The following is a 19,292-nucleotide window of genomic DNA, read 5'->3' as shown; positions in this document are numbered from 1 at the left end:
GATGACAGTCCAGAGCATGGTCCAGCCTGCCAGGTGGGGTGGGGCCGGTTGAGAAGAACAGACCGGAATCCTAACTTTCCTTCCATGGTGAGTCCCTGGGAGATGGTTCTATCTTTGGGGGAGGGAGGGAAACCAGAGTGGAGTAAGAGATTCAGAAGGTGAGATACCAGGTTCTAAGGGGTGTATTAGTTTCCTATGGCTGCTGTAACAAATTACCACAAGCTTAATGACTTCAAACAACACAAATGTATTACTGGACCATTCTGGGGGTCAGAAGTCCAAAACAGGTCTCAAGGAAGCTCCAGGGCAGGATCTAGTTACCTGCCTTTCCCGCTTCTAGAGGCAGCCCACATTCCCTGGCTCATGGCCCCCAGCCTACAGTTGCATCCCCCCCATCTCTGCTTCTGCCTTCATATCCCCTCCTCGGGCTCTCCTGCTTCCTTCTTTCACTTATAAGCAAACTTACATAATTAGGGGATTACAGGGACACCAATCAAATAATCCAGGACCATCTCCTCATTTCAAGATCCTTAATTTAATCATATCTGCCAAGTCCCTTTTGCTATATAAGGTCACAAGTTCCAGGGATTAGGATGTAGACATCTTGGGGGGTTATTATGGTCACCAAGATGATGCTCAGACAAGAAAAGGGACATCCGTGCAGGGGGCCAAAGAGCAGTGCCAAGGAAGCCAAGCATATTCAGAAGTCAGAAGGAAAGGTGGCAGCCATCCCAGCAGGAAGCCCATTGGTAGGATCAGGCCCTGTCCATGGACATTTGTTTTTGCCTTGTCCTACATCCACTCTCCCTCTTCTGGTAACTGCACCCCAACTTTCCTTATGGAAATACTTCTGCACAGTCTTAACCCAGGGGTTGGGCCATGACCCAGCTGAAGCCAACCAGAGCCTTTCATGCCTGGTTCAGGGGCAGGAGTGCCCCAAGCCAGAACAATGAGAACTTTCTTGTAAGTCATTCTGGAGTGACTGGGGAATAAACTGTTGCTTGGGGCCATCTTTGGCCAACTCCTCTGAGAAAATACATGGAGAATGAAGACAAGTAATGGAAAGAGACCATAACATTGTTTGAGAATCTGGATCTAGCTATGCCTGAAGCCAGTTTCTCAATTATGTGAACAATAACAACAACAGCAAAATCCCATTTGGGCTTAATCCTATTTCTAGCAGTGGCAACGAAATGGATGTTGACAAAGCCAGCCTCTGGCACTGGTTTCAGGTCTAGGGGCTATGGGCAATGTCTCTCCCCTTCTCCTCAATCTTCCCCATCCTTCAAGACTCTGTTTCATGCCACATTTCCAAGGAAGCTCTCCCTGATTCTCCACACTCCCAGCTCGCCTGGTCCTGGTTGGAATGCTTCCCATAGGATCCCGACCTCTTCCAGGTGGCCACCTCACCCAAGGGCCTTCCCAGAGCCCCCTTGATCTTCCCTGTCCTTTCACCCTTAGGTAATGAGCTGCCCGTCTGTTCTCTGGCTACTCTCAGCTCCTGGAACATGAATCTGCCAGAACCAGATGCTAAGCTGGGGGAGAGTCAACAGCTGCCATCCTTGAGATCAGGGAAAGGGAAGAGTTATTGCCCCTTGCCAAGGGTTGCTGTGTCTCGTCCTTGACAGGGCCCCAAAAGCCAGCTCAAGGCTTCTCACCCTGGGGTCTTCTCGGCAAGGCCAAGGTCACCCAACAGAAGAGCGGTCAGATCATCTGGCGTCCCCTAGAGAGAGAATCAGGAAGGGTCCTCGAGGTTCCTGGTGTCCTAGCCCTTCCATGGCTCTGCCCAACAGTCATGGGTATCTATTTGAATGCCTTCGGAGACAGTGAGCTTACCACTTCTCTGGAAAATCATCTTCTTGCTGGACAGTGGCTCCAAGTCTGTCCCCTAAACTTCCTTTTCCCCCAGTCCTCTGCGAAAACCTGACTGGGTCCCTCTCCCCACTGCCCCTCCACTCCCAGTGATGGTCCCAGCCTCAGCACTCGTTGGCTGTGCACTGGGACAGTCTCTCAAGCTCCCACCACTCCTGCCCCCCCCACCCCGTATTTCCATAGTTCTCTCTCTCTTACTCCATATATCTCCAGCTCTTCCCTGAGGCATCCCTGACATATCATGCAGCTCTGAGGGCAGGAAACAAGGTTCCAGAACCTCCAGAGTTCCCAGCCTCACCCAGCTAAGTGCATGACCTTAGCCAAGCCAGGAGGGAGATGAGCAAAGAGTCCCCCCCCTCGGCTACACCTGGTACCTGGCAGGATCTCAATAAATGTCTCAGGAAGGAAGGAGAGGAGGAGGAAGGAGGAAAAAGCATCCCTGAGCACCTAGGCTCTGAGGGCACTTTACTGACACCTCATTCACTCTACCCATTGAGACAGGGTGGTGACTGCTCCCACCTTCAAGGAGGAAATGGGGCGAGGCCAAGGTCACACAGCCGGTGAATGTCAGAGCGGGGATTTGAACCCAGCCTGTTCAATGTCGAGCCCCCCTTTGCCGTGTCTCTCTCTGCCCTAAGGGGAGTACAGGCTTCATCAACGCTCCAGCAATGCCAGAGGCTACTCCTGAAGGAATATGTGTGGCTGCGGCCGCTCTTCCCACAGAAGGAGGAGGATGTGGCTAAGAGGAAGATGCAATGAAAATTTGGGATGGAGGAGGGAGCGCAGTGATTTCTCCAGATAAGAACATCAGATTTCATGAGTCCCGTAGCTTCTCAGGGCTGGCTGGGCAAGACCTCTGTTCTGCCCCAAACCACCCTCCTTCCAGAAGCCACCGCAGCCCTGGTGTAAGGAGCCATGCTCTCCTCCCTAGCCAGTCACAGCCCAGTAACCTACCCCGGGTGACTGTGGTATTTAACAAGAGCCAAGGGACCCACAGTGGCAAGGGAGGAAGTGTGGAGTGCCTTTGTTCAGTTACTCCATGAACATTTATCATTATTATAGATCCCACTTACTGAGCTCCCACCGTGCGTGTTGGAGGTTCCAGCAGTGCAGCTCTGGGCAAATCAGTTCTCCTCTCTCGGTCTGTTTCTTAACTATCAAATATGCATTGTTCTACTGTCTACCTTAAAAGATTGTTGGAATAAATAAACAGAATGAGTAAGCCCTCAAATAATCTCTGTTACTACTGTTATACTACTTCTGTCCTGACGACAACACAGCTAAGAAGCTCCTGTTATTCCCGTTTCCCAGAATAGAAAACTGAGGCTCAGCGAGGTTCAGGACTCTGCTCAAGGTCCAACAGGGAGACCTGGGGGTGATACCAGACCCTCTCTTCTTACCAGCTCCATCTTCACTCCCAGCAGCATATCAGGGACCAGGGGCTATCAGGCACATCAGGCCTGATCCCTGGTCCATTGGGGGAAGACAGACACATAAATAGTTACAACTCCAGGGAGTAAGGGCTGTGATGGAGGGCCTAGGGAGCAGGGAGGCAGGGGCTGGGGAATGGAGGAGACATCCTAACCCAGCTGGGGAGCCCTGGGGAGATTGTATGAGAAGTGACCTCTTAGCCAGGTCCAGAGGGTGAGATCTATATATGGGAAGCAAACTACAACAGTGGTAAGAACACGAGCTCAAAGCCTGGCTCTGCCCCTCAGCTGCGTGATCTTAGAGAAGTCAGTTTGCTTCTCTGAGCCTCAGTTTCCTCATCTTAATAGCTTAGTAACTGTGAGACTGTACCAATGAAAATACCTATCTGGCACCTGGTGGGTATTTGTCATTTACAAAGTTCTATCCCCTTTCAGTCTCCAGATGCTTATTGAGTGCCTCCTGCAAGCCTGATCCTGGATGCAGGGTTATGATCTCATTCTCAGGCAAAGATGCTCAACGAGCTGAAGCGACTTGCCTAAGGTCACACGGGTTCAGAGTCCACCCTGTGTTCACAGAGCACTTACAAAGAGCTCATCACCTTGGCAAATCCTGTAAACATCTCTGGGAGGACGAAGTGATTGCTTCTATTTCACAGATGAGGGAACAGAGACCCAGGACGGTGGTCTTGCATGAGATCATCAAGAACCCCCCTTGACAAGGTCGTGACAACATCCTGCCCACTCCCATCAGAGCGTCCCTGCCACCAGGCCCCAAATAGAGCCCTGGACAGAGTCAGAAGTCAACACAGACAAGCTGCTTCCCAAAAGAGGGCTTTATAAGTTGACTATTTTATACCCAGGTCCCATCTTTCAGAGGAAGTAAGCTTATCAGAGTGAGTTGAACTTAGCTGCTCACAGACACAGGATGTTTCTTCACTTGTGAAATAGAAATGAAAAGAATCCTACTGCTTGCTATTCCTCTGGCCTCAGATAGCAGAGCCCTGTCCTGATTTACCTCTGGGACTCACCCCATGCCTCTCACAGCCCATGAGGTTAGGACGGGGCTGATCCGTCACCCCCAGCTTCAGGCACGGAACCCAGCAGGGCTGGCCAGCATGTTACAGTTCCCCAGATGCAGGGTTCGGACCCAGAGCCAGGACTCTTGGTGTCTCTAATGGGAAAGGAAACCTCTTTCAGTGGAGCTGCTGAGAGAAGAGGATGGAAGCAAAATGCTGGTCTACCCAAGAGTGAGGGCGACACAGGGAGCAGAACGAAGGAACAGACCCTGCATCCCGGTCCATTGTCTGAGTGAATGCAGCCTCGTCTTTGGCTTAAGCAATCCCTTAGAATATTTAATTACAGAAACCAATAAATGTCCTCTTTTCCTTAAGCCACATTGAATTAAGTTTCTGATACTAGCAACAGCAGAAACTTGACAAATACAGTAACCTGAAGAGGAGCTAAAATAGCACATTTGCCATGAGAGAATGCAAGAGAGCACTAACGTCTTAAGGGTAGTAATTAAACAAACAGGAAAACAATCAAATTAAATAAGAGAGTTTTATGTATCCAGAAGGCAGTACTTAAGGAGAAAATTATTTATTTAGGGAAGCATAAAGGGACAAATGGAGACTCCTGAAATTCTGAAGAAGGCAGCAGGGCACTCGGAGGGAGAAGCCATCATGGACTGAGTGCTAACTATGTGTCAGGTGCTTCTCCAACTGTGATTGCGTTCCAACTTCAAACACCCATCACAGTCGGTGGTTATATACCCACTTTCACAAATGAAGAAACTGGTGTTCAGAGACTGTCCAACTCTCACCTCACCACCCTTGCCAGCACACTGAGAAGCAGTAACCAGGCAGGAGCAGAACTCAGCTCCAAAAGAGATAGTTCTTTTCTGCTGCAAAAAGAAGCTAAAAGCCCCCCTCCCTGGCATCTGCAGAATACAGTTGCAGGGACGCTAAGGAACAAAGTCACTCGCATTCTGCCCTGACATCCTCAGAATATACCGCGGTGCTCTGTGAACACGTCTCCTTAGCCCCATAAATAATTGAGAACCAGTGCGTCCCGTGGCACTTCTGCTGAAATCATCCCTCACCCACACTCTCTGTGCTTCCGGCAGAGCCAAAGAGATTCTTTCTGATTTTCTTAAAATGCAACCTTTTGTTGAAAGCAGCTTTTGAATTCAGCCTCCACTGAGCACCTACTCAGTGCCATGTCCTGTCTTAAGCAGTGGGGACAAAGAGATGACCTGGACACAGCCCTGCCCTCAGGGAGCTCAGACCCTGCAGAGAGGAGAGAGAGAGTCTCAACAGACTATTAGAACTGCCACCATGTAAATTATTTACCAGAATTAAGAAAAGGGGTCAGTGGGCGGGGGGGGAGGCGCGCAGGCAGGTAAGTGCAGACTGGACTGGCAGGGCTGTGTCTTGCAGGGGGACAGGAGGAGTCAAGGCTGGGCCCAGGGGAGCGCCACACTGGAGAGAAAGGTGTTCTTGGAAGGGAAGCCTGTCTAAAGGCAGAAGGCTCTGCTATGAGCCATATGATTCCTCCATAACCCTCAGGCCTTTGGTCAAGCTATTAAACTCATAACATCACAAGTGTAATGGGTTTTTCATGGAGATGGAGTATGTACCAAGGTGTGCACACCAGTAGCTGATCTGAGGGGAGATGCACAGGTGCAACAGTTGAAGGCTTTGTGGGAAGAAAGCCAGGGGCATGCAGAAATCAGGGAAGGTGTGAACAGGCACAGGCTCTGAAACTGGCCAATTAATTAGTACACTCCAGCTCCCCATGTCATTGGCTTAATAATGGACACATGATCCTATCAGCCAACGAGAGTCAGTCCTGGGACTTTTGTTGGAATGTCTAGAAAAGAGACTTTTATTTTCCCCTGGAGCTGCTACTGATCCCAGTGAGGGGAATGCCTGCCTGAGGGAAGCCAACACAGAGGAAAGCACATTCTTAAAGGCATTATTTAAGCACCTCTGCATGACTGAAGCTCCCTCCACCATGAGATATTCAATTACACAAGCCAATAATGTTTCCTTTCCTTTTTAAAGGTATTTGAGATGGTTTATCACACTGGTGACCTCCAGGGTTGTGACAATGGGTGCAAAGACCTATAGGTGGAAGATGGCCAGTATGTCCAGATGTTCACACTCAGCAGGTTGTGGAAGGAAATGCAGTTGTGTAGGCGGGTGGTGGCCAGGTCACAGAGGGCCATGATGTAAAGCCAAGCGTGGGTAGTGGGAACTAGGAAAGGACTTTAAGCAGGGGAGTGGTATAATCAGATATATATTTGTGGACTCACTCTGTTTATTCAAACGTGTTTAAAACCTAGAAAGAATTCCCCAAGTAGAATGCGAGCCAGTCGTTTTTCTTCTCCAGTTTTTCAGTACAAACGTGCTATCCAAGGTACTGAGATCCCCAAGAGGACTCTTCCAGGAAAGGGAGCTCGCTAAGTCTTGTGGGAGGAGATTGGCATGCTGATCTGGTACATTCAAAATGCCAGCTAGTTCTAGTCCCTTGTTTCTACACAAACTGAATCAGGTCTGTGCTGTTCGTCTTCCTGCTCCCATAGACAGGGGAGAAGGTCTATTTGTGTGTGGCTGCTCCCTGAAATCAACCTCAGGACACACACAGATCTTATGTCCTTGCCTCTGCCTGGGCTGATGAAACAGGGGACTAATAAAACTTACAGACATAAGGACTGGGTAATGAGTTCTTTGATACTGAAGTGTGCAAACAACCAGAATGATTAACATACTCGTCTAGGGTTGGTGGTAGATTATTGGCCCCAATTCTTCAATTCTTCTTGCATCCAAGTTCTTTTTCATATGATTAGTCCTTCTCATTAAAAGAACAAGTTGTATTTTCCCTTTCTTTGATTTTGGGCTTGACCATATGACTTGTTTTGGCCAAAACATGTGGACAGAAGTGACAATGAGCCTGTTCCAAGCTTAGACATTAACAGACCCAGGCATTGCCACTAAGCTTCTTGGAGTTCTGCCACAAGGAGAGTTTGCATCAGTGAGGCCACTGCTGGGGGATAATTCTCCATGTCCCACATGTGAGCAGAGCCACGACTGGCTACATAATTTTGCAGGTCCCACTGTAAAATGAAAATGCAGGGTCTCTTATTCAAAAAGTATAAATAATTTCAAGATCAATAATTTCTATGTGCATGGCCCTGTGCAGTTTTACAGGTCATACACCCAGGAAGCCAGCCATGGCAGAAGCAGTGACAGCTTTTGTTTTAGACCAGGGGTGAACAAACTACGCTCTTCAGGTCAAATCCTGTCCATCACCTGTTTTGATTTGGCCCTAGGGCTAAGGATGTTTTTACATTGTTCAATGGTTGAAAACAATCAAAAGAAGAATACTATTATGTGGCATGTGAAAGTTATGTGAAATTCAGATGTCTGTGTTCATAAATAAAACTTTATTGAAACACACTCCTGAATATTTATTTATGTCATGTCTATGCTGCTTTCACACCATTACAGCAGTGCTGAGTCATTGCAAGAGAGACTGTGTGGTCCACAAAGTCTAACATGTTTACTTTCTGACTTGTTACAGGTAAATTTTGCCAACCCTGCTTCCAGCTAGACAGAAGAGTCACTTAATCAATTCCTGCCTGGATGGGCTGAGCACCAGCTAAACCACAGATCTCTGAGAATGAGTGCTATTGTTGTATGCCCCCTGAGATCTTGTTGTTGAGTGTAATGTGGCAGTCACTAACCCATCAGGCTCCAATCTAAGTTGAGGTTTCTCAAAGAATGGTATGTGGGATGATTTCCCAAGTATGTAGAGGAGACTTGCATGGCACTGAACTGCATCATGGGAAAGCACTGCTGTTTTCAATTCTCTTTAAGTCACTTCATCAAGGAGGAAGCCTCAACTTGGTGCTGGTTAAGTCTTTAATGCTCTCCTCACTCCTGGTCATTCTTCATAACAGAAACAGAGCAGACCTTGAGCTCAGTATCTCTATCAGGTAAGGCATCTCTCTAGAATAGACATGAGTGCTATTTTCAACTGTGTTTCCTTTTCTAATTTACCTTCTATTTCTAGCAAGCAGTACTAGTTTTCTATTTATGTCAGTGTGTTAGTTTCCTTTTTAAATGCAATTGTTGTAAAAATTGTGAGTTTACGTGAAGAAAAATTATAAAGGTGGTATTATTTAAATAAAAATATTGAGTAAATCATTGTGCAGATATAAGTAAATATGAGAAAAACATCACAGAGGTGGTGGACAAATGGCTGAAGTTTGGGAAGCACGGATACAGTTGATTTCTGAGGACCTCCCCACCCCCCATTCTCTGGTTGCAGAGCGGTATACTAAGCATGTTAAATCTGGGACGACCCTCACTGATTCAAGCTCTATCTCTGCTGCTCATTGGCTGTTTAACTTCAAACAAGTTACTTTACCTCTCTGAGCCTGTATCCAATTTTTGCAAGATGGAGATGATAGTACCTGTATCCAAACTGTAGTGAACGCTGTTCGCTGCCTACTAGCATGCTTCCTCCTTTGGCCCCTCTGTACAGAACCCCAATTTTGTTAAGGTTTCTACTACTCCCCCAAGTAACCACAAGCTTCAGGAAAGCTGATCCCAGCTCCAGACATGGTTTAATTGCCCCTTCCCCTTGCCAATGATTTGTCCAGAGGGTTGGACTAACTGATAAAAATAATAATCTAGAAGTCATCATTGCTTAGATGAGGCATGAGAGGCTTTTGAGAACATTTTGTAGCTCTAAGAGAAAGTCACTGGAAATGATGTTCTCTTGTCTTTGCTTGGCTATTATTGGGTCTTGATGTGATCTCTGGAACCACTGTAGCCAGTTGCCTCTGATAAAGCCAGCACCTGTACAAGAGAAGAGATGGGTGGACAGACCCCAGGCTTGATGATGTTGTTGAGTTGCTGAATCAACCAACCCTGAAGCTAACCCTACCTCTGGAAGTACAATATGTGGCCTTATAAATGTCCTTGTTTAAGTCAGTTGGAGATGGGGTGTCTCTCACAACCGAAAGATTCCTAACTGGTACCAACATTGGTATTTTATGTTCCAGGTTCAAATTGCTCCATCAATACATCTACCAAATGGTCCACTTGGTCTGTGATTATTCAGACGGTCCTTTGCACATAAGCATCTGTAACAGAGACTTCCATGTGTCAGCCAGTGTCCCTTCCTCTCTTCTTCTTTACAAGCAAAGATTTTATTCAGGGTAGCAAGGTGCCCAGTTAAAAGACTACATTTCCTACCCTCCCCATGCAGGTAGGTGTGACCACATGACTAAGTTCTGGCCATTGATGTGAAAATGAAAGTGAAGTTTGAGCATTCCAGGAAGGCTGCCCCAAGGGAGCTGATTCTGCCAAAGTACACTCTTTCCTGTCCTTCCTCTTTTCATCTTCCTGCTGCCTCCAAGGGAGCTGCGATGGTTGGAGCTCCAGGAGTCTTCTTGGATCACGTGATATCCTTGAGGATGGAAGTTTTGTACAACAGAGCACAAAGATAGAAAGAAGCTGGGTGCTTGGTGAATTCTGGAGCTTCCATACCAACCCTGCACTCTAACTTTACTTGCAGTAAAGTAAACCCTTGTGTGTTGAAGCCCCTGTTACTTTGGGGATTTCTGTTATATGCAGTAACACCTAATCCTGATACATATCTAATTGGAAATTTCTTGTTCTTTATCAAGAGGCTGATGTCTGCAAATATATAAAAGCATTGTTGGAATAATTTTCAGATACACAAAAGACCTAAGATTTAATATGATCTTTACTGACACTCAGATACTCCAAAGAAACTTAGAGTTGTTGGGAGAGTGAAAATGGATCATTTATGTCATACACTTAACTCAGAATCTAGTGCACACAAAGCACCCAAACAGTGATGACTTTTAGATTATTATTGTTGTCAGCTAGTCCAAACCTCTGATTTGACATGTGAGGAAGTGGAGACCCAGAGAGAGGAAGCACCTTGTCCAAATAATGTAGCCACTCAGCGGTGCAGGCAAGACTAGAATTCATATTTCTTTCCTCTTGCTTCAGAGGTCTTTCCCCTCTCCTGAGCCTTTTTGCAAGGTAATGAGCTCCACCACGAAGGAAGTGTGCAAAGGGCCTTGGATGCCCACATCCTTCCAGGGATCCTTCTTGCAGTTATCTTAGTCCATTAAAATTGCTATAACAAAATACCACAGACTGAGTGGCTTATAAACAGCAGAAATTTATTTCTCACAGTTCTTGAGGCTGAAAGTCTGAGATCAGGGTGCCAGCATGGTCAAGGGAGGGCCCTCTTCCAGGTCACAGACTTTTCATTGTGTCTTCACATGGCAGACAGGGCGAGGGAGCGCTCTGGGACTTCTTTTATAAGGGCACTGATCCCAATCATGAGGACTCCACCCTCATGATCTAATCACTTCCCCCTCCCACTTCTATCACCTTGGGGATCAGGATTTAAACATACAAATTTGGGGTGGGGGAAACAAACACTCAAACCATCGCAACTCTCTCCTAGGCAGCCAGCTCAGTTGAAGAACCTTTTAGTTTTCTTCCAAGTTCAGGATTCCATGACTTGTTCAGGACCAGAATGAAAAGGAAGGATTGAAAGTCCTTTCCTCTCCCATCTGTGTGCTCCCCTGTCTCTGTTTCCATTACGCCTGTGAGTGAGTATAATAACGTGTGATGGAAATGAGAACAAAAGTGGGAAAAGTAAATAGTCTAAGCCTTGAATTTTACCAAAACCTGGAACACAAGTAGGATGGGTTATGACCTACTTCCTCCTTTCTTTGAGGTCTTAGCTTGCCTTCCTTTTAATTGCCCTGTCTCCTGTAGGGAAGATGGGAGCGATATGACATCAGGGTGGCTAACACAGCCATGCAAGAGGGTCTAGAGGTGTCCAGCCTCACTTGAAGACCTAAAGGGAAGACTGGAAGGCTCCAGAGACTGTTTGGATGCTGCCTTCCTCCTGGAGGGCTGTTACTGGCACAACTTTATCAACATTTCCTTAGTGCTGATATTAAGGCAGCCAGCTTGCCCCAAGCTGATGAATTTTAAAAGAAGCATAAAATAATTTTTTTAAAAAAACTTTGAAGCTGAAAGAGTAATGAATGTTTCAAAGCTTGGCTCATTTGAAGCTTTTCTCTGGAACAGATTAACCCATTCACTGATTAGGGGTCCAAAAAAATGATTATTAGCAGATTCCGAAAACCATGTTAGACATTAAAATATCTCTAACCATTTAATTCTTAGGAAAACCCTATGAGGCAGGAATTGTTGTCACACACCCGCCAACCCAGTCGTAACTAAGGGAGCTGGACTCACACCTGGGCCCGTGAGACGGCCGCTCACACTCTGGTCTCCATCCTGGGCCCTGCCGTGTTTGGTTTGCCACCACGGGGCCACCCTGGGATTCAGCCCGTTTAGCTCAAGGACAATCTCTCACACTTGCCTGCCAGCTCTCAAACCTTCCAGCCTGGCCAAAAAGGTCAGAAAGCTTTTCGGGGGGTGGGGGGGGGGAAGAGAAGGGGATGCTGTGGGGCATCTGCTTGGGCATCTCCTCCATTCTGGTTCTTGTTGGCTCAGAGGAGCAGGCTGCTGAGCCCTAGGAGAGTGGAGGGAAAGCTGGTCTTGGTGGCCCCAAGGGCAGAACTAGAGACTGCAGAGAGGAAGCCCACACGAAGGCAAATGTGAATTCCATAGAAGTTCAGCTTCTAGCAGAACTGTCCAACTAGACAGGAATGAGTTGCCTGTCACTAGAGGTAGGCAAGCAGACGTCATGCTGCCACCTTCCAGGAATGCAGTATGAAGAATCCCAGCCTTGGATGATCTCGGCACTCAGTGGCATCAAAATAACCCTTGTTCCAAGAGAATGTATCACAATCAGCATCATGTTAGCATGTACTGAGCACCTGCTCTGCCAGGCTCTGCTCCAGGTACCCATCCAATTCCAACAACTCTGTAGGTAGGGATCATTGGCCCCATTTTACAGAAGCTCAGAGAAGGTAAATGCTTGTCCAAGGTCACACAGCTTGACCCACATCCTGCTGTCTCCTACACCTGTGCTTTTGCCACTCTTCATCCTGCTTGAAGTCAATCCCATTGGTGGAAAGCAACCTTTCCATAGGGAAGAGAGATCTTGTCTTCATAATATTGAAAATCACTACTATTTATTGAAAATTTGTTACATGCCAGGCACACTTCCATGAATTTTTCAGATATTATCTAATTTTTTTTTTTTTTTTTTTTTTTGGTACGCGGGCCTCTCACTGTTGTGGCCTCTCCCATTGTGGAGCACAGGCTCCGGACGCGCAGGCCCAGCGGCCATGGCTCACGGGCCCAGCCACTCCGCGGCATGTGGGATCCTCCCGGACCAGGGCACGAACCCGTGTCCCCTGCATCGGCAGGTGGACTCTCAACCACTGCGCCACCAGGGAAGCCCGATATTATCTAATTTAATCCATCTATTAAATCATCTTTCTCCATTGACATATGAAGGAACTGACTTCCAAAGTTGAAGTCACTTACCCAAGGCCACATCTAGCTGGTCAGTGGCAGAGTGAGCCTGACTGTGAACTTGAGCTCTGCTTCATTTTGATACTTACCTTTCAGACAGGAGGCAACCCCAGGCACGAGGCATGTGGAATAAGAGGAGGACAATGAGAAGGAGAAGGGAATGGGGATGGGCTGGTCTGGGGCAGCCATGTGAAAGAACAGGGCTCATAGGGCTGATGGGAGGCTGGGGAGGACCCTTCCACACAAAGCCTGGCTGCAGAATGAGAGAGGCTCCCCAGGCTCTGGTGGTTCGTATGGCTAGCTGTGTTAGCCTTAGTCAAGTCACTGCCCCTCTCTGAGCTTGGAATAACCCATAGTTTCAAGCAGAGCTCCAAGCCCAGCAGGGGTGAGAAGACAATTTGGGAAACTGAGGCAATTAGGCAGAGTTACGAAAAGCTAGGAATCCATAAACTCAGACCCTCTCAGGCCCACTCACCAGTGTGCCAGCTGGGAGTGATAACTTACCCTCCCTGCCCTGGGGGCACTTGGGAATGGAGACCCCGCCACTTGCAAAGCACTGGGTCCCAACCATTCAGAGAAGGAGCTGGGGTGGCCAGATCCCAGATATTCACACACTTTGCCCTCTTCCAATCAGGACTTGCAAGGGGCGCCGTTTCCAACCAGATTCTAGGGAGTTGATCCTCTGGGTCTCTTTCACCCATTTGTTTATTCGTTCAACAAACGTTTATTGGGCACCAGCAATGTACCCATCCCAGAGTTAGGCACATTCAGATCCATACACTTGCTACTCTGAGATGAGGCTAATTATCCCACATGGGCCAGGAGAGAGGACACAATTCAGCCATGATCATGTGGCTAGGAAGGGGCAAGGTCCGCACTCGAGCCCGTGACCTTGATGCCACATGGGCCAGCCCTGACTCCCTGTGTCTGAGATATACCCACAACCCGGGGCCTGCTGCCAGAGCCATGTGCGTGTGTGTCTGAAGGTCCTGGATTTCCCACCGTCCTGGCACCTGTCACAGTTTAGCAGGTTACCATGGTATCGCTCCCCAGCACCCCGGGCAGTGGGGACCACCATCTGTTTACACGGCTGTCAGAGGAATTGATGTCATACGAAATTGTCAGCTCAGCAGGATGGGAGGAGGAAGAGTGGGCGGCTCTGAAAGCTTCCAAGCCATCAAAACTCATCTCAATCAAAGCCATGAGCAAGTTGCTGCTTCCCAGGGGGAACGGAGGAAAAAGGGGTAGGCTGAAGAAAAAAATATTTCCCCAGAGGGAGAAGCAGGTAGCAATAGTAATGGTTAGTATTATTCTTTCCATTTTTACACTCATTTACAAATCACAAGCTCATTTTGGCCTCTCACAGCCCTGGGAGGTGAGTATCACCATTAGTTCCATTTTACAGGTGTTTTAAAATATACCACTGAGGCTCAAAGATGTGAAGAGAGTGCTCAAGGTCATAGCAAATCAGATGGCAGGGCCAATAGGAAACAACTCCCTGATTCTCTGACTAAGAGGCTGAGAGTTGCTTTTGGCCAAGATGAGAGGCAGGCCTGCCCCAGGTGGCACTGCCCAGGGATGCCGGGGGTGGGGGTGGGGTTTCCTGCTGACCACACCTGCAGAAAGTGGGAGGGAAATGACATGAAGAGCATGGTCTGAGAGCTGGGAGTCCTGGCCTCTAATTATAGCTCTGACACAACTGATGCTGCAGTAAAGGACAGAGCAGCTGGTGGTTGCCCAGGGCTCAACTAAGAGACATTTAATACCCCTAGAAATATAACTGGAGAGTGGAAATACATTACTTGCTGCTTGTCATCCATCCCTCTTCCTCAGTCAACTACTGATTCTCCTCTGGGAACCAAAACTCCTCTAGTCTCACTCCACTGGGGTTTGGGAGAGGCTGACCCACTGCCAGATGATCTGGATCTAATCCAACAAGGATATCTCAACTCCAGGCCATGGTGATTGGCTCAGGCATAGGCACATGACCCAAAATGAGCCAATGAGAGCCAGGAAAGAGAATCGATCTCTCCTTTCTGCTGGGCTGATGAAAGGGCATGATGTAAGCCAGAAGTAGGCCACCATGCTTCACCAGAGGGCAGATCCTGCCTGAGAAGGTAGCCAACATCAGGGAAAGCAAGCCAGAAAGGAGAGGATGACAGATTTCCCCTGGATCCAGCCCATCCCGAAGGAGACTCGATTGGACTTATATCAACCAATACATTTCCTCTTTTGCTGAGACAATTGAGTTGGGTTTTCTGTCATTTGCATCACCCCTACTCACCTCAGTGAGAAAACCCTGTGGGATTGGAAGGAATCACTGAAGAAGCTGGGGCAGGAGTGAGACCCCAGCACAAACTGAATAACTGATGGTTGCTAAACTGCCTTCAAAGGAGAGTGGGCAGGGTAACTGCAGGATTTTGGTTCTGCTGGGTGGGTTTTGCAAGTTGGGACCAGAATGGAATTGCTAGAGTGAAGGACAGGCTGAGGCAACCACCAGGGTCCCCTTTCTTCATCCTTCTCTGTGCAGCTCCCAGCCTCACCTCTAAATAAATGTTGACCAAGTATTTAGCAAATACTAATTTGAAGGAATCAAAAGTATTAGCCTGCTTAAGTGACCCCTTGTCTCTAGCTAGCCCAAGTACTATAAAATCTGGTAACTTTGGAAAAATCCTATTTCCTCTCTGGGCCTCAGTTTTCTCATCTGTAAAGTGGGGACTCTCATTTGCATTTTGCTGATGAGGAAAGGGGAACAGTGAGGGGACAGGACTTGACTGACCTGCACAGCGGAAGGGTCAGGAAGATCTTAGAATCTCTCATCCCTCACTGGGGATCATGGTCTTCCATTTTCATATAAGCACAAGTTTTCAGCTGGAAAGTTTTTCTTCCTTAAAAAAATCTGCCCTTGTTGCTTACTTATTTTATACACCTAAAACTAATATAATATTGTAAATCAATTATACTTTAGTATAAAAAATATAAATATATATAATTACCTCTTAAAGACATGAAATAAAATATTTATAGGTGAAATGATACAATGTCTGGGATTTGCTTCAAGATCATATGGAAGAGAGAGCATGGGTAGAGGTATAATCTATATCTCTTGTTTAATCTAAACAAGAATGTCCAGGAGCTGTTGAAACTGGTGTGATGGATACATAAGTGTTCATTACACTATTTCTTTACTCCTGTATAAGTTTGAAATGTCCATGATAAAATGTTAAAAAAATAAAAATATGTCTCCTAGTCTGCTATCAGTGTGGGCTGTTCTGACATGTTTCAACATGCTCCACCCAGAACCTGGGACAGGACCCAGCCCAAGGGAGGTGAAAATAAGAGTTCCAGGGTAATTGATGGAGACAATCATCTGAGCTTTTCGCTTACTGTGGTTTTTCTCTTCCTGCATCTCAAACAAGTTGGTGACTTTGTGCTCCTTGACACACAGGGAGGCCGAGGCAGGGCAGGAAGGCAAGGCTGCTTAGGTCTTCAGTGAAGAGAAGGGAGAATTTTATTGAAGTTGGCAAGAGAGGAGTGGGAGACGCTTCCCCAGCCTGGACAGGGTCCCACCCTGACGAAGCTCCGTGAGTCCCAAGGGCAGCATAGGAACCACAGAACCACCAGTTCTGCTGGAGCCGGGACTGGGAACATCTCCATGGTGACTGATGGGCACTGCTGATGCCCAGTGACAGAGGATACCCCTTGGAAGCTTTGGCAAGGCCTAAGAATGTATGGCCTTTGCCTTAAAGTGGGGGCAGGCTGCTCCCCTAATGGCTGACACTGACCCTCTGGTCTGTCAAATGGGTTGGGGGTTTGGATTCTAATTTAAGCCAATTTAAAGAAAATGAGGAATATAGAATGGTGAGTACATGATAGGGATGGCAAAATAAAGCAAGAGGCTCTGGAGACCAAACAGCAGGACTCTGATCTGGTTCTGCTGCTTACAGGCTGAGACCCTGGACAAGTCACTTCCCCATCTGAGACTCAGATTTTCCACCTGTAAGATGGGGATGACAGAACAGACATGATGGGCTTGCTGGGAGGAGGAAGATGAGGGGATGCCCTGCATGGTACAAGACGCTTGCCACTGCCTTCTCTCTCCCCCATCCCACCTGCCCCTCCACCATCCTGCTTTTAGGAAGAAGCCATTTAAATGGAACTGTAATTCATATGCAGTCACCAGAGGCTAATTCAGAATTTCTTTTTGCTCCTTGATTAAATAACAGTTTAAAGTCTGGTATCTCATTTTCTTGGTTGGCTACACAGAGTCCTCTGGAGTTTTCTTTACACAGGGAGGAGGCCCCAGTTAAATCCACACACAAAAATAGGTCACCTATAGAGCCGACAGCCCAGTTAAGAATCATCTTGCCCTCCAGCAACCACACAGCAAGGAGGATGAAAGTCATACTGACAACTCTTGATTTCCTCCAAACTCGCTCCTCTCCTGGACTACTCCATCTCAGGACATGGTACCCTATCCCCCCACCCCCAATCATCCTTGGTTATCTCCATTCCTCACATCTCCCCATCCCACCTATCACCAAAGCTTCTGGCTTCATCCTGCACCCCGACATCCACTCACTTCGCTCCATTTCCACACCACCTCCCAATTCAAGCCTCCATCTTCTATTGTCTAGAGCTTCCTCATTGGTCTCCCTGCTGCCCTTGCCCCCCCCCAACCCTGCCACCTTCCTCCCTCCACATGACAGCCTAAGTTTTTTTCCAAATATAAACCAGAATGTTTAAAATATTAATGAAAGTCCTCCAAAGACTTTGTACTAGGCTTAAAATAGAAATCCACTCCTTATCCTCATCCACTCATACCAGCGTCTCCTATCCCATCTCATCTCATTAATCATGGGCCCATCTTTGTTCACTCAGCTTCAGCCCCTCTTCTGAACACAGATGTTAAGCTTTTTCCTACTTCCAAGGCCTTTGTATCTTCGTACAGCTGCCTCCTTCTCATTCCTCAAGTGTCAGCTCAAATGTCCCCTCTTCAGAAAAGCTTCCCCTGACTGCCCCATCTAAAGTAGTCCTCTGACCCCCATAACTCTGTGTTATTTAAATGAGCCAAAGATGGCTACTGTATACTGGCCCCTATGTTATTTCTTCAAGACCCCTGTCAGCTTGAAAGCCCACCAAACTCAAATTTTTATACATTTACTTATTTTTAAATACCAACAAGCAGATTTTTAGTCATTTAGAGCATTCCTGCTTTGCATAGTCCACAAAACTACACCCAACATCTGCTGGCCATTGATAAGATAGAGCTTGTGTTTATTAAGACATAAGCTGCTGGGACTTCTCTGGCGGTCTAGTGGTTAAAACTCCGCACTTCCACAGAAGGGGGCGCGGGTTCCATTCCTGGTTGGGGAACTGAGATCCCACATGTCAGCATGGTGAGGCCAAAAACAAAACACAGACAAAAAACCCTAAGCTACCAGTGTTCTTCAGAGGCCTCTGACCCAGGGGTTCCCCACCATGATGCTGAATGACACCACCTAGACATAAAACCTTATATCTGGCCCCCCAGGAGTCCCCTTCTGGATGTCGTCTCCTTGCCATAAGCCTCTGGATAGACTCCTGCTATGAGAGACTCCCCCCAGTATGCAGCCCTGTCTAAGCACCATGTTACTACCTCTCATGGTCACATCTTTTTCCTTGAGAGGCCCAAATTTCTTGAACCTCCTATACTCTTATCTACTACCCTGTTTTATTTTCTTTGCAATACTTATCACTCTCTGAAATTACCTGGTTACTTTGCTTGCTTGTTTTTTGTCCCTCTCCCTTCTTAGAATGTAAAATCCATGTAATCAGTCAATAAGTCTATGAAAAGGATATTTACCCTCACTAGTAATCAAAGAAATTGCAGAGTAAAGTAGTGAGATGTTATTTTTTCACACAAGTTGGTAAAATTTATAAAGTTTGACAATGGTGAATATTGCAAGAGTATGGGAGGAAAGGGGTACCCGCATACCCTGCTAATGGGAATGTGAATGAGCACAGCATCTTAGAGGATAATTCTAAACTTAAAACACACACAACCCCTGACCAAGCAATTTCACTCCTTAGTAGCTACCCACACACACATACAAAAAAACTCCTTATGTCTGCATAAAGAGGAACGTTAAGAAATAAATCAACAAAAGAGGACTCCTGCTTCCAGGAAGATGGAGTAGATGTACTTTCCCTATTCCTCCTGCTAAGTACAACTAAAAACCCTGGATGTAATATATAAAACAAATATTAAAAGACTCCAAAAGGTGAGAGAAGGCAAATGGCTGGGGACCTCAGAATCCAAGGAACAACACAATGATGAGTTCCCTGGGGTTTTTTGCTTTGTTTGGTTTGGTTTTGGGTTTTGTTGTTGCTGTTGCTCTTGTTTGCCTCATTCATCCCAGAATTAGAGCCGAAGAAGCCAGCAACAAAGAAATGCCAACAGGCATAGACAAAAACTCTCAACAAAAGCCTGCTT

The sequence above is a fragment of the Mesoplodon bidens genome, assembly GCF_964165515.1.
Source record: "Mesoplodon bidens genome assembly, chromosome: 4".
Lineage (NCBI taxonomy): Eukaryota > Metazoa > Chordata > Mammalia > Artiodactyla > Ziphiidae > Mesoplodon > Mesoplodon bidens.
This window is presented reverse-complemented; position numbering follows the sequence as displayed.